The sequence below is a fragment of the Hipposideros armiger genome, unplaced genomic scaffold (assembly GCF_001890085.2).
Source record: "Hipposideros armiger isolate ML-2016 unplaced genomic scaffold, ASM189008v1 scaffold_3, whole genome shotgun sequence".
Taxonomy (NCBI): Eukaryota; Metazoa; Chordata; class Mammalia; order Chiroptera; family Hipposideridae; genus Hipposideros; species Hipposideros armiger.
Genome location: NW_017731353.1, coordinates 648599 through 668502, shown reverse-complemented (window position 1 = coordinate 668502; position 19904 = coordinate 648599). Strand labels below are relative to the sequence as shown.

The 19904-nt window shown below is 34.4% G+C and overlaps 1 protein-coding gene across 3 annotated transcripts in view; it reads right to left on the bottom strand.

Annotated features, from left to right (window-relative positions):
• Nucleotides 1–19904, bottom strand: part of PBX3 (PBX homeobox 3) — a 216756-nt gene that overhangs the window by 55377 nt on the left and 141475 nt on the right. The window contains exon 1 of one of the 3 annotated variants that reach the window (XM_019636286.1): nucleotides 16699–16868. The exons of the other annotated variants lie outside the window; for them this stretch is intronic. The gene's annotated coding sequence lies outside the window, so the exon portion shown is untranslated. Of the gene's footprint in view, nucleotides 1–16698; nucleotides 16869–19904 lie in introns of those variants that run through there. 3 annotated transcript variants of the gene reach the window in all.

The window sequence follows — 19904 nt, the reverse complement described above, 5'->3', positions numbered from 1 at the left end:
CATACCTAAAATAGCTAGCTAGCTAGCTAGCTAGCTATCTAAACCAATACCACCATACCAATTGGAAGCAACCCTTAAACTTAAAATAGTGGACACACACACAAAATCATTGTAAGCATGCATTTTCAGTTGGTATTACATTCTCCCCTTGTGATAAGTAATATCTCTTCTAAAATCGTAAGTAAATCAACTCTTCAGTGTTTGCCTCAAATGAGAAAAAAATGTTTTAAATTATGCGCATCAAATCTAATCAGAAAAACATTTCCTGAAAAAAAGTTCACACTGCTGTGGATGAAAAGTACTGGAGCACTTTGCAATAAGGTAACATCAAGAAGGCTATTCATCAACACTGAAGTCATTCTCATAACTGTATAGTAAATCCTCACTTAACGTTATCAATAGGTTCTGTGACTATAAGTGAAATGACGTGTAATGAAACCAATTTTACCATAGGATAATTGATATAAACAAGAGTTAAGTTCCTACTGTGTCTCATCACAACATTATTCGAGGACTGGCTGTAGTCAGAAAAGTGAATCAGTTTTTTTCTCTAATAAGCAAAGTCATGATTATGGATCTTTAAATACTAATACTTTCCAAAATTATTTTTAATTTGAATACTTCAATTTATTTCCTTACTTATTTCTTATTTTTCATCAAATTACTATTTTACTCCTCATCCTACCTACCTATTCACTTACTATTATTTAGCTCAGTAACCTGTTCGACTCACACATGGCTTCCAATCATAACATTACACATGGCTTCCAATCATAACACCTCCTTGTCTATGTACCTATAAACATTTTAATGAACCTAAATTTGCAAGGGCCTGAGTGAATCGGACTATGTGGTTATCAAAAGATCTTGATATCTTCAAACTGAAACTTGAAAAAAATAATCTAAAAATTGGTCATTCTTGTTTTTAATCCAAAATGTATACTGGGACATTTAGAGAGATTTATAAAGTTTTACATCTAGGCTTGGTTATCACAGCATTATAAAGTTTTTTTTAAAAAAACACGCTATTTGCAATCTACTTATAACCACAACATTCATTTCTGTATCTCTAAGATTTAGACAAATCATACAAACACAGTAAAACATTGTTTAACAATGAACTTGGCTTTGTTATAAGCCCACAGTTTTTGCATATCTTTCAGCAAATCCTAATTAGCTGTCTTTCAACATGCTGTGCACCTGCCCCACAGATAATGGGAGAGAGCATCTGCATAGATGACTGCATTCGGAGGGCAATAAATAAATTACGGGTCAAAATTATTACAAAGCTTTCTCCGAATAAACGCATACCCTTCACAATACTAAGCTGCAGATGTGAAAAGTACCTAAAGCCCACTCAAATGGTATGATTATGGGGCTGTTGGAGTTTAATAATCTGACTGTAATTCAGGCATTTTCAACAGCTCATTAAGGGTTCATTAATATATAGGCAAGCTTTTGAATTATAAATAAGCAGATTCGAAATCTGCAGTGGCTGAATTGTATAGTAGTAGCCTCTCTAACAGAACAACACTGTAACACAATGAACGCCTGACCTGAGAGAATGAGGTGCAAACACAGGCACTAACTAAGCTTCATGGCTTCCTCATTTCATGGACCAAGCCCACTGGACCATGACTAACCTCTGTTCATCCAGGACTGCAGAGTCGCTTCAGACCCAGCTACATCAAATGTGTTCTACACATGGTCGTGAATTAGGCATAACTAAGATCTAGACCTACAATACTTCCACAATCAGAGAAGACACATAATATACATATTAATGATAGAGTCAGGTCAACTTTTCTTTGTTAATAAGGTATAAATTTTTTAAGCCCGCTTTGGAACCAAAAAGTTACTTAAGTGGCTTGATTCCCGGCCCGCCCCACCCCATGAGCATGACATAAAATGAGATCCCAAATTACTCATAAGCTTAGGCCTATGAAATCTCTGTATTTTATTTTCCGATGGACTTGCTCTTGATTCAGTCAACTGCTACACAGCAGTCTTAGCTCAGAGAAAAATGTTTTAGCAGAGTGTCATATAAAACAGGGCCAGATCTGGTATTTTCAGCAGGCCCTGAATTCTTAGCTGCTTTGAAACCAGTGCCAATATTAATATTTTTTGTTTTTCTAATAATGTCCCAATTTTGTATCTGTTATTTACAAGTAACAAGCAGGATTGTGGTCTGAAGGTACAAAGATAATTAAACAAAATACCAACTTTACTTTCTGTGTTTTTTTCATTTTATAATCAAGTCAGCCAGAGTTCAAGAAACATAACCCAAATTATAGATAAAGAAAGATTAACACAGACATATTGCTACTTTTCTCCCCAAACCTAAAAAATGTAAATAATTTTCCACCTGAAATCCTTAAATAAGAAGAAGCAGTTTAAGTATGAAACAGAAGACCTGGAAATGAACTGAAGGTCATAAACTTCATGGTTAAACGATCTCATTTGAAATGATTACTTTTTGGTTGTGCAAACTGGAATATAATTTGGAAACAAAGTAGATAAAGACACTGAAAAATCCCTCAAGGTGCCATTACTAGACTTAATATGGGGGTGGAGGGAGGAAAATTGGGCTCTCAGACAAACAGTGGGTGAATCAGAGATAGAGCTAAGAAGCCAAGCCCAGGGAAGGCAGACCCTTGAGTGGGGTCTGGCTGATTTAGAGAGACTCCTCCATGCCCCCTTCACCAAAAAAAAAAAAAAAAGCCAATTGAATGATATCAGCACCTCCTAAAGAAAGATCTGGAATAATAATTGCACCTGAATTTCACTCTCTCCTTAAGTCTAAAGATAAGACTTGTAATGAAAGAGAAGAATCACATTATTTTATAGATATCAATAGAAGCAACTGTGAAAAATACTAATTTTTAAAATATTATGAGGAAATGCCAGATGCTATAGTTGCCTACCACAACCCATGTCCCCATGCCCATCCCACTTTGGCTCCAAATCTCCTTTTAAGCCAATGTTAGTGTCTAATCCACTGAATATGGCAGTCATATTACAAGCTAATGTCACTTTCACTCCTATTTAAGGTGACTGTGTGGTGCGTGCACGTTTTTCATGTCAGGTGTATTAAATATAACACGGCAATGCACTGCACATTTCCACGCCAACCTAGTTGTCACTTTCGCTTGACTCATTCTCTATTGAGGAAAAATGCAGCACTGGGAATTTACAAGGCTTTTCAGTTAAATGGACATAAATCACAGGTTTCATTCAAACCGAATAATCACTGGCCATAAAGAGCTACTTGTCTCTTACCATATATTACAGTGAAGTTCCTGTGAGCAATAATGCAGCCATTCATGGCAAAGAAAAACAGAGCGAGACATTAAGAACTGACATGTAATCCTGTTAGGGGCCTGACGTGGAGAGTGTGGCTGACATTTTTATCATATATGTCCATTTCTATTTGGAAAATCAGAGGAATAAAAATGATTACTTCACTGCCCAAATCTACCTTCCTAAAACAGCCCACTGAGATTTGTTTACATGCTGGGAAACTGCTTACTAGAAATTCATAAATCTAAGATTTTGAAGCATTTCCCCTGATGCTTAAATTGAAGATATGACTAGAAAGATTCCCCATAATGCTTCTCCACACCTCCATTTCCTTCACTTTCAACACATAAACTGTCAATCCATCGCTTTATTACATTTCACCTTCATTATAAAGCTGTTGGCAGAATGCCTGTTCCTAACACACAGCACTGATAACTTTTCTCCAAGCACTTGCCGCAAAACCATCTCACTCAAGGAAGCAGGCAACTGATGACCTTTATTAGAGGTTCAATGGAAAGCAGCTACATGCTATAATGACATTATTAGGATCTTGGTCTGTACAGGTACTAGACTCCCGGGCAGAGCCTAGTGTTATTTTTCTGCAGGTCCACTGATGTACTTTAAATGAGAAGGGACACCATTTAAAGGCACTTCTTGAATCATCAGTGTTTTCTATGCCAGTATGATTCCCAAAGCTATGAGTCTGGTGTTTCTGCATGCTCTCGGCCATGCAAATGGCACTATAGAGATCCCATAGGGATCCACTCTTTTCCCTGACTATACTATCAACTCCCAGCACGTTCCAACCTTGGACAGTTTATTTTACAAGAGAGGAATGTTTTACACAAAAGAGTTATGCCTGAAATAATTATTCAAGCTAAACATTTTGCTATTTGGAGTCATCAAAAATATTGATCACACTTACTGTATTTATCCAGTAACTGACAAAACTACAGTACAGCTTACTCATTCAAAAACAGTTGTTATGCTCCTGTAGGAAAGTGTGTTCATTCCATGGGAGAGAACTTTTTAAAAAATCTTTATTTTCATCAGTTTCTCTTTACTCTTCAAATCTAGTTTAGCCAACTGTTTACATAAAAATCTGAAACTACTGTTGGCCGGCAAAAGCAAATTTTGAGGACTTCCCACTTGCCAATTAGATCTTGCCTCAAGAGACAAGAAAAAGGAGTGAGCCTTGTCACTGTGAAAGTGAAGAGCAGCCAAGACGAAGGAGCAGATGGACTGTGCAATAAAAATGCAGAAAGAAGAGTTACATTTTTAAGGCACTTTTTTGTTAAATGGAGCTGCATCTTGTTGGCGCGCTTGATATATAAGCACTGTCAGCTACAGAAGAAGAGAACAGGGCTAGGGCAAGATATGAAGTATGCTGTGCTTGCATGAGACAGTGAAAAAAGGATGAAGGAAAAAAACAGGCCATGTTTCTCACGTGTATTAGCACAAAGGGTTACCTGTGCTCTGTTCTTAAAGGAAATTATTACAAGTGGGGGGAAAGGAAATGGCCATTTTCTTTTCATTTAAAGGGATAGATATTCAAACAAAAGGTTCTATTGAGGAGATTCTTAGGATTGGTAAATATGACAATTAAATTTGAAAGGGGGAAAAAAACAAAACAAAACCCAGCACTACATAAAGGAAAAGCAATGAGTTTCAGAACCTAAGTGTGGGAAAAGAATTATAACAACACTGGCATTAATACCTACAGGACTTTATGACTAGCTACTCTATGTGATTAACAGCGATCTAATGATCTAATGTGCCAATGATATCCTTTTAAATTTACCATATGCCTGGGGTCTCCTCACTAAAAAATGCTGGAGGCCCATGTTTGGACTTCCATCAAAACCAATTAGTCCTCTTCTATTATGTGCATTTCCAGGACTTCTCAGCATTTGTTTACACAAACTCCTATCTCATTCCTCTCTTTCCCACATTCTGTTCCCTTGCCTTTTCTCCCTGCAGAATGAGATCACCATGGCACTTTCATTTCCTGTCTTGTCAGTTAAGATCACTGCCATGCTGCGAATGGGATAACATTACACTGTGGTGCCTGCTCCCGCTAACACAGAGGGCATCATTTGTGCTGCTCCACACAGCTGCTTCCCCCACTACTCTTATTTTCTGGAACACCGAATAGTCCAGACTTTGGTAAGATCTTCCCAGACCTAGTTCACAACACAAAATGTTTCTGCCAAAAAGCAAACGTTTTCTGTACTTTTGTTTCTTATGTAGGAGACTTTAACCTCTTATTTTATAGTGGTTAATATGATAATCCAAAACACTATAGTACTTGGGTCTCATTCTATTGCTTGGCCAAAAAAATTCTCTCTGTTCAAATTTTAACACATATTAAGCATATACTACATGCCAAGCAGTCAGCTGTAGCGTTCACATTCTTTCTCTCATTTGGTTTTTAAATAACTTTATAGCGTAGAGGTGCCATCATTCTCATTTATAGCTGAGAAAACCAAACTTCAAAGAGGTGAAGTGACTTGCTCAAGATTACACAGCTAGTAAATGTGAAAACATAGACTCAAACAAAGTGTCTACCTCTAAGTCCAGGGTTTCACCTCAAATACCTAGAGAAATAGGATATGATGTTGGATTTTAAATATACTTTGTAACTAGAATACAAATGAGCTACACCACTGGAAAATATGGAGTCAGAATAGCCTGGATTAAAATTCTGATCGTTATTTATTAGCTATGTGACTGTAGGCAAGTTCTCCAGTTCATTCTCTATAGAGATGCCACCAATTCAAGGAATTACTGTGGAGTTTAAATGCTATAAAATATGTAAAATGCCTAAAACAGTACCTGGCACATAATCCTCACTTTAAAAAATAATAGTGGTATTCACTTTAAATCATACAGACTGAAATCTGTTTTATTAAAATACTACATTTCCCAAAGTCAAAGAACTAGTTGCAAAATTTCTTAGTATCATCTGTGAAAATGAAACATTACCAAGGGCCAGGCCATGAACATAATATATATATATATATATATATATATATATAAAATATTATATATATATATGTTTTATATATATATATATAATATTATATATATATATGTTTTATATATATATATATAAAATATTATATATATATGTTTTATATATATATATATATGTATGTACATGTTTTACAAATTTAAGATGTAATCTGAAACAAATCTGTCCTACAATTAAAACTTTTATCTGATTTCTGGCAATGTTCACTACATGGTCAAATCTGATTGAGGTTGTTGTGTTTTGGGGTTTGGAATTGGTATTTTTATTTATCAAAATTTCTTTGCCATAGATTGTGTTGCCATGTATGTAAGTTTTACTGCCTTTTGCTTTCTCAGTTTTTATGATCTAAGTATGTTTTCTTCTTTTGCTCTTTCATGTTACTTTTACTCTCATATTACTTCCAGTAGCAGAATGGCACTTTGATACATGTTGATGATGAAACACTTGTGATACTTGCTCATTATTAGCGGTCTCTGGCCACTCATTTCAAGTAAATTTGGAAATCTAGAGAATGGCCATGTGTAGAAGACCACATGGGAAGTAAATGGTGCTACTTATTTGTTCTGGAATAAAAACTCTTTTTTTTTTTCCTGCAAATGTACTCATTATCATATTATTACTGGCTACACAGTGTTTTGTTAAAATTAGTCAAAATTACATCAAAGTTCTCCATCTTCTCAGTATTTTGGAAATTTTTAATCAAATATTTCACAGGTAAAATACATAGTACTTTAAAAAACTATACATATAATCTATATTTGATACAAAAATTTTGGTCAAAAACCAGTAAAACGGTACCACTTCAGAACAATGGTCCTTTTTTTATTCATATTTTTTCTCAAATGAAAATACTACGCCCCGGTTGAATTTAAAGATACCCAAAGTACTTGGTGGTGTACTTTCAGGTAATCAGTAAACATCATCCATATATCCCTCATCGCAGTAAGAATCCTACCATCAGATAATTAACCTCATGCTTATTGTTATATTCATTTCCTTTCCCTTTGCTGCAGCCATCTTCTTTCCCTTTTCTCTGAAAAGTTCAAAAGTGACCATATAAATTACAGTCAGTTGGCTTCATTATGAATACCAGATATCCACTGGTTCCCTTTCTCCTCCTGCAAGAAGGAACGTCCACTTTATTGTTTTTGTAATGCCAAATTATCCTGATGCACTGGCACTGCTCAAAATAGCATGCTAGTAAATACGGCATGAGGGTCATTGACATTCTCAGGACATTCCAATGTAACTGCACAGCATAAAGTTTTATCTGTATTATTATAAAGGACACAGACTCAGTTTTATTGAAATGGCTTTGTGAAACATGGCATGATTATAGGAAGCATGAACTTTACTAGACTTTCCACGTGATTTTCAGTATTCTGGCTCCTTAATATAAATGCAGCATCTAATTAATGGCCAAAGATGGCTTTTTTATTTTTATGTAATATTCATCTGTAAGCATCTCTTAAGGAGTTTACATTTTGCTGTAAGAACTTTAGATGTTTCAATCAACAATGATGTTCGAAAAGGATATTTGCACTTCTGGTCATATCACATCCATCACTCTCTTCCATTAAAAACCATCTAAGTGTTTGAAAACCACGACCACCCACATGGCATGCAAAGGACAATGGCAGAGACGCTTGAAAGCATCTTTCAAGCAGCAAATCACACAAACAAGATTCTTATGTTAATAATGTATTCATTTACTTATAAATAATCAAAATATCATATTCTTAAACACAAATTACAAAAAGAGGCTGGTTTGGCTAAAAAAAAACATTCTAGTGCAAGTTTATTGATGATTTTTTTTACAAACCATCTATTTTCTAGTGACCTATAAATAAGCTTAACTAAAAAAAAAAAAAAGTCTATCTATATATCATTAACTCTTTCAGCAACTAACCTATAGCAAAGATATCCAAAGACCTTTATCATGTACACTTGACTTCCCAAAACATATTCTAGATTTTGAAATCACAGAGATTTAATACCTTTTTGATAAGAAATTAATAAGTCAAATTTACTACAAAGTCACATCAAAATCAAGGTGGACTTAAAAACAACAATTAAGGGTAGAACTGCTCATTAGAACAATTAAAAACATTTCTCTTCCAGAGATAAAAATTTTTTTTTTCCAGTTTAGGGGTATTGGAGGCATAAAGAGTGAGATGGGGCATACACAAACAGGCATATAAACAATCAATTAGGAAAGTCAATGTAAGGAGAATATTAAAATCCTTTTGAAAAGCACCATAACATAATTATAATCAGGTTTTTTTCCAGTTACTTAGAGGGCAATGTGTAAATGTACATTTTCCCCTGTTGCCTACCTATGAAAAAAATGTTCATTATTCAACCCTCTTTTCTGAAGAGGAAATGTGTATGCATTAGTATAAATATAAATGTAGGTTTATATTAACAGTATACAGATTTCAAAATTGCCTAAAGAAACCTGATTTTGAACTGGGTATTTCAGGTGGTAAACCATGGAAATGTCAACTTTGATTTGAGCTAACAAAAAGGAATTTAGAGGATGGATAAGCTCCAGGACCTTTGAATTAAATGAAAGACCAGAACACTCCACAGAATGTCTGCAATAACAGTCTCTACAGAAAATTATGAGGAACTACATAAATCCACCCTCTTCCTCTTCACACAGGCTCATTAAAGCTGTACTGACTCTCTGGGCAGCTATAATTCTGCTGACTGATACCCTGGAATCACCCTGTCAATACCCAGTGGTGTGCTGCCTCTCCAACTATCTCTGCCCCTAATATTCCTCTCTTTGATGGGATTTGCTGACCTTTAATCTGATGCTAGTTTACTCTCATCACTGAAGTGTAAGTCGGAGAGCAATAAAACGGCAACCTCACTGATTCAAAAGGGAGAGCTAAAGCCTGCTAACTGTGAATCTAACCTTTCGTAATGGCTCGCTCTTAAAGGAGGAAGCATGAAGTGGAAGGCAGCTAAAACAAACAATGTGTAATGCTGAGCACAAGATCTATCAGAATCCCTTTTGCATGGGCATTACAAGAGGATATCAGGGCTGGAAACAAGAGATACACAAATATTTGCAAGGGAGACCAAAGTTCTGATCCGAAAATTTCCAATACAAATCTCAACAAGAGCTGTGCTAGAGAAATCAAGCAAGGTTAAGTGAACAAAAAAACAGAGGATGACTCCAGGTGGATATAAACAACACCGTAATAATAAAATCATCATTAAAAGGAAGATGTTTTTCTGTGATGCGGTACGAGGCTATAATGACTGAAAACCAAAAACTCGCATTCATAATGGGTCCTAGGGAATTCAAAGAGCTTGTGGAAATTAAATGCTTCCAAATAATTTGCAGTATAGTATTAATGGTAGGTTAATAAGATCTCATGTCTATCGAGTGTTTCCCATGTGCCAGGCACTGCTCAAATTGCTTCATTTTACCCTACTAACTAACTCATCCCAACAATCCTAAGAGGTAGGTACTATAATTATACCCACTTTCATTATCATGAAACTGAGGTACAGTGTGGTTTGGTTAAAAACTGTGCTCAAAGTCACACAGCCAGATAGTAAAGAGCCAAGATTTGAACCTGAGCAGTTTAGCTTTTACAGCCTGAACTCATCACCACCTGTTGTATATACTGGGGGTGCCAAAAAAATGTATACACATGACTTGTATTCATCTTTTGTTACTGGTATATATTGAGTATAATAATTTTAGTACAGTTTTTTCCTTTCTTTATATGTGTATACATTTTTTTGGCATCCTCAGTTAACAAAATCTGAGAGTAATTGCCTGACAGAAACATTCATTTCTATTCTATTTTCGCATTTAACGTGTTGTTTCTGAGTCATTTAAAAAATATCCTCACTACAAGACTTAGTTCATTTGTGAGCTCTCATTCTTAATGAATTTTTTTGTTTACTATCAAACAATGATTTTTAAGAGATAAAAATAAATAATATTGTATGAATAACATTGTATTCTATAATTTTATTATTTTTTCCAAATTAGTCTCTTAAAAATGATCACCAGGTATATTTTCCAAAAGTGTTGATAATTAGCAAGATGCAAGTAACTATTAATTCAAAAGTTAAAAAAATAAGGTTCAAATATTTGACATTTTCAAACTGCATTTACGCAAAAAGCAACTGAATTATCTGATGTTCTCAAATGGCAACAAATTCTGGTTTCTTTTAAATAATTTGAAATTAGCATGCAGTTTTTTATGACTGATCTCCTGAGGTTTCAACTATTTGGCTATCAAGCTTGGAGAGCCCTAGACTGAATCACAAGTATATATAGATTAGTTTAATATCAACTAGTGGTGCTAATCGAACAAGGCCACTTTTCACCTGCTTGCACAAAGACTGAGTGTCTCTCATTATAAATTAATCTTGCAAACAAAAAAAGAAGGATCTTTTGGGTTGCAAAACACATGAATCTATATAAAATATACACTAAATGCCAGAGCGTAAACAAAGCGGAAGTTATTGCATAACAAATCTCTTCCAATTCTCTTGGGGAAGACAGAGTCTGACAGTATTAGGTTCTAACAGGTGCAGATAGCAGAAGAATTACTTATTCATTCTACCAGAAAGAAAAAGGATAATAAAAAGCATAATTTAATTTATAATTTATGTTTACAAGTGTTATTTTTAAGAGTTATAGTCTGCTTTGCAGATTACTTGGTCTGGTTCAAGTTGACATGTTGCATCATAGAACAAGCCTCAGGGTCTTCACAACATGTACAGTAATTAACACGTCATTAACACATTAACTAATACACATTCAACATCATCAATGTTAATAGCATAATAATTAACTTATTGTACATTGCACATAGCACCCCCTGGCACTTTTCAAAATAAATTTGGAAATGCATACTTTCAAATTTTTAAAAGGTAGCTATTCAGATTGAAAGATTTTCACCAATAAACATTTTTATAGTTATGCGTGTGTGCGGTGTATTTTTAAAATGAGGTGTATTTAGTGATACTGCAAATTAAATCTGTATCTGATTCAAGCTATACTGGTACAAAAATACAAAGAACAAAGACAAGCCTTACTCTGTGAAAGAAATAGTGATACATTAAAAATTTAATACTTGGCAGGTCAAATCTGGATACTCTCTGCTGAAGACAACCAATATTAATGAATCAGACTACAGAGTCATTGTCTGGAATCCCAAAGGAAACAATAATGCGAGTACAACAAATTCTTCTTAGAAGAGAAAATCCTGCAAAATTACTTAACAGGATATCACTGGTCAATGCTCTGATCATAAATATGTTAAACCTTATGTAGTGTTTTTGAATATATATGCAAACTAGAACCTTATAAACTAAAACTTTACTGATTTTATTTTGCAGAAAACATCTTTACATAGATGTTTGCCTCGCCATTAACCGCTCTCCAAGAAATAGTAATTTATTTTTAAAAATACAAGTTCTGTTTTATTTCTATAATAGATCTAAAACAATAGATCTAAAGGATATAAATAAAACAGCCTCTTCAAAAACCAGAAGATTGGGGTTTCTCCAACAATGAAGGTGACACAATTAAAAGGAGGTCAAAGAAAAGACAACATCAATGTCAGTGGTTTAAACAAGGATCCTGTCAGATCAGGTAGCTACTTTTCACAGTTGATCTGGAAAACTCTGAGTAGTAAACTGATAACAAGAAAAGAGTACAAAAGGATGAGATAAGCAAAACAAGCACATTACAGACAGTCTACCAGGTGAACTCAAGTTAATTACTGCCCAATTGTATTTTTAAAATATTTTTGAAACTATTATTGAAAGTGAGACCCTCTAGAAAAACATAAATGGATAGCTGGCTCAATTAACAACAGGGGCCCCATTATGTGCTAAGTACATATTCTTTTATGTCCTTTTCAGGTCAGGTTGATCATTCATTCATTCATTTGTACTTTCATTCAACAAACTTCTACTAAGTACCCATTATATGCACAGCACTGTGCTAAAACTTAAATATAGCCGTTCAGCAGAAATTATTGATCACAAGTAACATCAGACTCCATTTAAGAAACAGCTATTCCAGAAATGCAATTTTGAAGTACAATTGCTAAATTTTAAATCCATTAACATGTTATCTACTAAAATTAGTTGTACAAAAATATCTATATTTATTTAGTTTTTCATATGTAGTCAGAAAGCTCAGATACAGAGTAAATGCCAGCTGGTAAATCTATAAATGCCTTCTAAGTAAAAGCATTTATTTAAAAACGTGAAATTTATCACTATCTTTCTCTATTAAAGTTACTTTTGTTACTGGCTACCTTTGAGCTCCCTGACATTACTGATGGTAGCAGATAAATATCACATCAATTTGAGATCAGAAAACTAGTGAAAATATTAACTACAAAAAAGGATGCTAAATTAAAATTTCTTCCAGCTTAAATTCTACAATTCTATAATAATGACAAAAACTCTAACAAAAATATATAAGCTTTTAAAAAGTATTTTAAGCCATTTTTGATAAAAGATTTAAGAAGTCTCATCTGGTACCTACTCAGTTCCTATATTTGGTTAGAGAAAAAATAAAGTATAATTTAATCTTTGAACAACAAAGTATCTTCCTATTTAGTTCTTGGCCTAGGGGAAAAACCTGAAAGCAAAACACTCCACTTTGAAACTTTTTGTTTTCCAGGTGTTACAATTAAAATGGTTAAAATCTGGTAAAATACATTCTCCATTCTGTACACTGCTTAGTGGATGTGTCTCCTTTTAAAAATGAAAGTATCAAGTCATATTTGGGAGATCAGTATTATGATATAAACAACGTATTGGGTTGTCGGAAAAGTCATGATGCATTTTTGCAACAAAAAACATAGAAAAAATATGTCATGACTTTTCCAACAACCCAAAAATACTTAACTATATATAACTAGGGTAAGACTCATTTGTTTTCTTACTACATCTCCATGTGGTTTATTTGGGTGTAAAACTACCTGCCTGTAGAGACTAGCTGTGGATGGGCTGAACCGTCAGCAGTTTATCCTGGGGTCTTCTACACTACATACAATTATGCTGGGGTCACCTGGGTTATATAGGAAGCCTGAAGTTTTAAATTGTCATTAGAATCTTGCCGCCTGATTTTAACAATACAGCAGTGCTTCTAATGATCTTAAAGGTAATTCACTATTCAGACCCCAAGCAAAAGATGCAAATGTAGCACTGAAAGCTCCTTATAAATACCCACAGGCTACATCTCTGTACAATAAGTGGTCCGGGTCTTTTTAGAACATACTAATTAGATGAACAGAGAATCAGAAAAATGCAAAAGCAGGTCATGCAGCAAAAACAGTGAAGTATTACGGGGTGGGGAGCAGATGAGAAAAACATCCCAAATAACTCCATCCCACCATTATTAAAAAATTATCTACAATAAGAAGGTAAAATAAATCATGTCAGGTCACTATTTGGACTCACCCAAATTAGGGTGGATATTACTATTAATGTTAAGTTTTAAGTTTATTGTCAGGGATATACTTAACTGATGATATAATACTATGAATAATACATTAAGCAAAAGCCCAATCTAAAATTAAATTTGCCTTGGGTTATCTCCCATTACTATAAACATTCAGAATTATTCTGGTTTATAAATGAAAGCTAATATCAAGAAAACACTTTTTGGGGGCCTTTACTATTTCACAGTTACATATAAAGAGTTGCCAAACCAATACACCACAGTTTTACATAAGGCAATGCCCTCAATTCTCAATTACTTCAACACCATAGAAGTTTCTTTTATTAAATAACTTACTGGAGGAAAATACCTCTTGATGCCAAACTGGGGTAGAATTTTTTTTTTTTTGGTACAGTTCTAAATTCAGCCATTTCTGTTTTAGCACTTGTGTATTCTTAAAAAAGACTAAATGTTTTACATTAATTTGAGCATCTACTCTAAATAACGAATTGTTCTTATTAATATCTCACATACTTTAAACAACATTAACATTCAATATAAAATAGCTATAATACAAATACTCATAGATACTCCAAAGGAAATACTAAATCAACGCACAACTTGAATTTTTGAAGCTGAGAGCACTAGACTAGAAGGCCAAGGATCTGAGTCCTCGTTTCATATCTGCTGTACTATTTGGTTATATGGCCCTGGGCAAGTTGCCTCTCCTGAGTCTCATTTCCCTATTTATAAAATAAGAGTAATGAGCTAGATGTTCCATACAGTCCCTTCCTTCAACACGTTCAAATTTCATTTAGGACTCTATGATATTATGATTATAAACTATAAGTGGCCCAATGATTCTAAAATGGGTCCTAGGGCCGGCCAACTGGTGCATTGGTTAGGAACTGGCTTGGGACACCAGCTCTGAGCAGCAGGGTCCCGGTTTGGATCCCACATGAGGGCCAGTGACGCTGCGCCCTCTATAGCTAAGATGGTGAACAGCAGCTTGACCTGAAGCTAGGCTGCCGTTGAGTCGCTGGCGAAAGTGTAGGCTGCAGTGGGGCTGGCTGGCAGCAGGCATGAGCTTTTGTGAGCTGCCGTGACCCGCCGTAAGCGGCCGTCCAACGGCCAGCCAGCAACTGCCTCACCCGGGAAGAGCACAATGATAATATCAACATGGGCCAGTGAAGCGACGTCCTCCACAACTAGACTGAAGAACAAAAGGACAGCAACTTGTCTGTTCCCCCTTCCCCCGATTCCCCAATGCTGTTCCCCTCCCCCAATTCCCCAATAAAATCTTAAAAATAAATAAAATATAATGGGTCCTAAAATTCAAAAGGCTCTTAAACTTATTTTATTTACTTTGTAAATCAAATTTGATTCATTATTACACTAAATTCTCTGAAACTGATGTTGCACCACATTCTAAAAGAGATTATGGAAGTCTCTGGAAGAAAATGTTGCCCTTCTCTCAGAATCAGGCTGTGCCAGAGAAGCGGAGGGTAGAGGTAGAGAATGAGTGGTGGGAAAGTATCCTTAGAGGTGTGAACAGTAGCTCCCACCTGATAAATTTTATTTTAAAAAATGCAAAACACTGCTTCAGGACCTCAAATCTGTCTTCCCTAGCCAAGAGACCACAAGTCCACAGAACTATGGTGCAGGAAGGAAGGAACCTCATTATCTATTCCATCACACAGTTGACTCGAGGCTCAAGTTACAATTCTTATGGTTAGGCCACTGTATTTAAAAGGCCACGTCCATTAAAATGATGTATTTTGTAGTGCGTTGTGTAGTTTTTCATACTCTGTATGTGAATGATAACTGAAATAAGTCACATTGATATCTTAATTATTGTAAAAATGACTAAATGAAATAAGTATATTTTAAATTTTATTTAAAACACCCATTCCTTAATTAGTGCTTACTTGGTGCCAGCTAGTAGTAGATATATACTCACGGTTTGAGATCTGTACAGGATGCTATGCAAATTATAACGCTGCCCACAACCAGTATAAACATGTACTTGTATGGAAAGCCCCCATAAACTCTGATGCTGTTTCTTACTTCAATCCAGTGCTTTAAAATCAGATATTCTCAAATAGCCGTTTTCCCTACATAAACTAGAAGTACAATAAATTTCAGTCTGTGGGTTTTTTTAGACATGTGAATACATTTTGCTGGTGGTATACATGACATTTTAGATTGCTTTAGGCCTCTAATTTGTTGAAGATGATTCAAATATTTTAAACTAAAATTGTTAAGTAACATTTACCAGAAAGAGATAATAGTAATAATTCTGAAAATTGAGAAAGGGTTCATCAATTCATACTTAGATCATTTATCATTCCAAAATGTACTCTATTTTTTTCTGGTACTCTCCATAAAGTCCCAAGTTTGATTGGATGGTATAACAAGCAAAATATCTTATGAATGTTTTTTGCCCTCAAGAAGCTATTCTAAATGAATTAGTCTTCCACAAATTAATGAATTCATATTTTAAGATGCATTTGCAAAATGTTCTATCATTCCAATGCTAATTTGCAACCTAGTTAAGAAATGTTAGCTTACCAGGAAAAAAAAACTGTTAATGGGGAATGAATGTTATGTTTGCGCAGGAAAAAAAGAACATGTGAATATAAAGCCCATATGTACTGGTTTTGACAAGACACTGCATTTAAGTGATTTTATTATGCATATTATTTCAAATATTCAATGGCATTTAGATATACATATAACTATTGAAACCTTTTACACAATGATTAAATCTTAAAAATCCTAGTAAATTACATGTAATTTCTTGAAATCCATTATAGATGAACAGGAAAGGAAACAGTTAATATCTAATTATAGTAATTAAGAGTTGCCAATTTAATTATAGCGGGGTATGAATGCTCTAACATTTGTTAGAGTGTAAAAAACAAACCTTTAATGCAGAGACTTTGTTCACAAACATCTAATGGAGACCTCCTCTACCTCACTCTGTGCTTCTTTGCTGACACAACAGCAATGGGTTCAGACTGAAGAACTTGTCAGCAATCAGACAGGAGGAGGCTAATTAGCTTGCAGGTTAATGAGTGTGATGGCTCTTGACAGCATTTTGTTACAGCCTCTTCTGTATTTAAACAATAAATGATTACTTATATATAGTGAAGCCGTTCTAACCATAGTAGCCAAGCCCACATTTGGTTTTTCCATGTATAAAATTAGTTTCTTAGTTTATAAATCATAAGTAAAAAATTTACATTAGTATATGTCTATCACATTCCCACAATATGCTAGAAAAAAAGAAAAGGCACTTTAAGAAAGGCAATAAATGTACTTCATATGGCCTTTTCAGCTGAAAATTTCCACTGAAAGGATGCCCAGTAGGTGACATACTCATAATTGGGATGCTGAATAATCATTTAAAAACGTCAGCTTTTTAGTAATGTGCAACAACTTGCTAAAAAAAAAAAAATTTCAAGGAAGATTTTTGTCTTCATTTTTTATTGTAAGTTTCTCTCTCTGTGAAATAGGTATATAAGGCACACACAGAGCAATCTCTTCGCTTACCTTGTCGGTTACTAGGGATTTGAAAACAGGTGGTGAATTAAGGAAATAGCTCTATTGAGAGATTAATCCATTTCATCAGCCAGTGGAGAAGGAAATAAGAACATTTTTACAGCATCCCTATAATCCATATATTTAGTGGTAACAGAAATGCCTTAATAAAAGCACTAAGGAAAGGAAATAAGTGAGTACTTTGCAGCATTTTGATTTACTTTGTAAAGTAGCAAGTATTAAAATCTAAGTAGTCTGATTTTTATTTACATGAAAGGGAAATGATATGTGTCCAAGAAAACCTTTTCTGAGAATTAAACTGAACTTTAGCTGCATAGTATCAAGGGAGGGTTATTTCAATTTAATATTCAGTGTTCCCTAGAAATTTGAGCACAGACATAGAAGAAACACCTGCTGAGATTCACACTGCTTTCTAAATTACATGAAAATATTATTTGTATACCTTCTCACTACTGTATGATGAACATTTGAATAAAAATAGAAAAGTAATAAAAATTTCAAATATGTACCTTTCTAATGCTCTTTTTTATGTTTAAGAATAAAAGGCATTATATCCATCACAATTATGGTAGCCAATAAATAACTGTACATCAAAAAAGCTTTAGTAGACCTGGGCAGATTTAGTAGAGGAAAAAAGAAACTAGTGTAAAAACCAAAATAGTTTGTCGCAGATTTAAAGGCTCCAGGTGCGTACAATTTCCAAGGGATGAAAGAAATAATGCAATTTCAAAGTCTGAGGTTAGTTTGTCAATTTCCCTTAATTATTTTGAATAATAAATCCTTGGGGTCAAAATACAAGTACTTTAACATTTTTTCCATCAATTGTGTGCTACTTACACATCTGAGTTCTCTATTACACTAAACATAATATGAATATAGGTTTTTCTGTATCATGCGTACATTCCCAAATAAAAATACTATTATTAGCTTACAGGTATGTCTTATCATACATATATGCAGCCTAGTGCACATTTTATAATTTAGACCCTAAGCTGGTTCATATAGATCCTTAAGTCCCAAAGGTCATAATGCTGTGCTGAATCAAGGTGGGTATGTAAACAACTTTTCCTAAACTCTAACCCAATTAAATATTAGAGAATAAAAATTTTCCTCCGAATTATATGATTAGTTTCAACCTACTGACTTTTTTGGGGGAAACTGACACCTTGCCAAAATCACAACCCATCCTGCCTGTTTAAATGAGAATATTCCTCAGTCTGAAAAATTATTTATAGAGATTTTTTACTACCCTTGTATACTGCAATGTTATTTCCTTTCCCACACACTAGCAAAGTCCATTTTCACAACTGCTATAAAGCGGCATGTTCACAGCTAGTAAAACAACTCAATAAATAGCCTCACGAAGCTATAGCTGTCTCATATCCTTTCCTCAATAAAAACAGAGGTGAACTGCTTATTTTCAGCAGCACACTATAAGAAGACAGAAGCATTATGACTGCTCATACATTCTGACTATCATTTGCCACAAGCTATATCTGTCAGCATTAAATAAAGCTGCATTATAAATGTAAACAAAACACCCACATCTACAAAATGAGCTGTCCGCCATGGCTGTAGGCATGAATTGAACCCGCTTATTGACTCAGGTTGCTCTTTTTATTTATTCTTCTACAAAGACATGCATTTACTTTACCCTACAAGCATACTGGGTTTCAGAAAGGCAACTAGTCTTGTGTTAGAACAAAAAAGGCACATGTTGACAAATGCATATCTTAATAGGAATAACTGTGGAGGCAAACATTGACCAATTGTTTAAAAACTGATTTATTTTAAAATATTACCCCTAGATCAAAACACTAATTCATAAATAATCTGTGAAACTAGTCCTCTAAATATACATTTATGAACTATAAGAGGTAATTTGCTATCAAAAACAACAGAGCTTTAATTTCAAATATCTAATGATAATAAAGGAAAGGTGTGGAATGACACCCACACAATTGTCCCACCCTCCACATTGAGTATGCACTAATAAAGCTGGGAGATACATATTCAGGGAATTCAATTAGGCAGGGCAATTCACTCAAGCAGTCAACAAAAAATAGTTCCTGAAGAAATGAATACATTATTTGCAAAATGCCTTTTGTACTTTTTCCAGGTGTTTTATGCTTAGTGTAACTTATGCAGCTATGGTGATAGAAGAATCAAAAGGTAACAAATAAAATGGTACTAAATGTTTTGTAATCTTAAAAACATTTTGCCAGTTTCATTTTTTTTTTAATTCTGCAGAATTAATAGATAATTCTGAATTTACTGCAGTAAGTTTACATTTTCACTTAGGATATTTTTAAAAAGTAAGGAGGAGTCCTTTTCTCTTTATTGTTGTCTCATGATAGGCCATGAGCTAGGGAATTGGACATCTGAGTTACAGAAACACTGGATTCCTTGGAGCAAATACAACTCTGATAATATTCCAACAGGTGTGTTGCATGTCATGATTTTAGTCCATTTCTAGGCTTATTTTGAAAAGACAAGCATCGTGCCAAATAATGACAAATGAAGGTATATTTTGAAGACATTCATTACAGACAGAGCCTGAGTATACAT